The sequence below is a fragment of the Macaca fascicularis genome, chromosome 13 (assembly GCF_037993035.2).
Source record: "Macaca fascicularis isolate 582-1 chromosome 13, T2T-MFA8v1.1".
Taxonomy (NCBI): domain Eukaryota; kingdom Metazoa; phylum Chordata; class Mammalia; order Primates; family Cercopithecidae; genus Macaca; species Macaca fascicularis.
The window spans coordinates 43,364,890-43,366,889 of record NC_088387.1 but is presented as its reverse complement, the minus strand read 5'-3'; the positions used below and the strand labels follow the sequence as shown (position 1 = coordinate 43,366,889).

Here is a 2,000-nt window from a genome sequence, read left to right as displayed (position 1 = left end):
AGGAGTAAACAGTAATAGCATTTACTGAATTGGAATTACTATTAAAATTCAATAACTGAACATATTCATTTAACCATAAGCCCGTCTTTGTTTTAAATCAGGAGTGCCCAAAAAATATTCTGTCAGTCATTCATGATCTGAATTCTGGCGTATGAGATCTATTAAAGTATGGTACATATACAAAAGTCATGAGACATTTCTTCTGTTTTATAAGGCAGTGGCCAACTATTACTCATTAGTAGCTTCTTTTGAGATAAGCTATCAAGTCTGCCCTTTCTGCCTTCTTAATGCCGGCAAAGATCATTTTTGTTCCAGGGATGTAGTTCTTGGGATTCTCCAAATACTCTATCAGTGTATCCTTTCTGCCCAGGTGATGCCTTTGTTCTTATTGGCGTCTCTGTAAGAGAATCCAATGGCCTGACCTGGCTTCGGCACAAAGTGACCATGGAGATTAGGCCCAGTCTCGTGCTTGCCTCCTTTTTCCATAGTGTGTTACTGGGTACACTTCTGAACGAAAAACCTTCTTGCCTTTCTAACATCACCCATATTTAATTCTATTTTTCGTCTCTGGCACAAGGATGGTTCCTGCTCTGAAGCCGGACGTCCCACTCTCTGTCATGAACATTTACTACAGGAGTGACAGAGGAAGAGATTTTCTTATTCTTCTAAAAACATATACAAATAATAAATGTAAAATATGTGTACAAATCCTCAAATTAATTAGAACAATGTGAAAAGTAATGAGAAATAAATAATATGGAAAAAAATTTATATATATATATATTTTTTTTTGACACGGAGTCTCGCTCTGTAGCCCAGGCTGGAGTGCAGTGGCTCAATGTCTGCTCACTGCAAGCTCCGGCTCCCAGGTTCACGCCATTCTCATGCCTCAGCCTCCCGAGTAGCTGGGACTACAGGCGCCCGCCGCCACGACCGGTTAATTTTTTGTATTTTTAGTAGAGATGGGGTTTCACTGTCTTAGCCAGGATGGTCTCTATCTTCTGACCTTGTGATCCGCCCCCTGGGCCTGGCTAAATTTTTATGTATTTTTAGTAGACGGGGGGGCGGGGGGGGCGGTTCGCCGTGTTCGCCAGGATGGTCTCATCTCCGGCTCTCGTGATCCGCCTGCCTCGGCCTCCAAAAGTGCTGGGATTACAGGCGTGAGCCACCGTGTCCGGCCGAAAAAAATATATATTTTTAAAAGCTCATGTAGATTTTCCTTACTTCCCCCTGCATCTCATTGCTCTTTCCAAAGGATACGCACAATGAACAGATTGATGTAATTCTTCTTGACCTTTTCCTATGGATTTTTAATCTGTGACTCTATTTATATATATATATATATCTCCATATATCTCTCTGCAAAGCCTTGGTGAGTTTAGCATAATATACAAAAGATTATTAAGGGATGAAATATCAAGTAAGCAAACAATATATGTATTATTTTTTAGAGTAAATGAAGCATTTGGTAAATTGATTAGCACAATTTTTGGTACAAGGTTTTAAAGAAACCACATTGGGAACTGGATAACACAATAGAGTTATATCTTAGATTTCAGAGTAAATGGAAGTAATTTTCTTCAAATATGATTGAATGAATGTGATATTTTTCTTGTGGGTTAGCATATTAGCATAAGCAAACTGACCTGAATGCATAAGTAATTTTTCCTACAATTTTTCTGCAATCGTCAGAGACAGATTAATTAACCTTAAAAACATTCCCTAAGTTCATATAAAATATATAAAATGCTATTTATTTAGGGAGAGTAATTAATTTTCTTCAGGGGCTAAAATCACGTTCCCTAAAGCAAAATCATTCTGACATTATCAAATATCACAGTGTGGTAAAGAACAATTATAAAGTAATTTACAGAATAAATCTTATTATTTTTCAGAGGCCTTTTGAATTAAGTGAAAGAAAATGTTACCATATTTGACTTTCAGCCTTCTTTCCTCAAACAGTTGAACATGCAGAAATAAAAAGTGAAACTTCATTACCT

General features: G+C 37.4%; 1 pseudogene; it reads right to left on the bottom strand.

Moving 5' to 3' along the window:
* Positions 1-235: 235 nt before the first annotated feature.
* Positions 236-546, bottom strand: LOC107127191 (cytochrome c-like; annotated as a pseudogene).
* Positions 547-2,000: the final 1,454 nt, after the last annotated feature.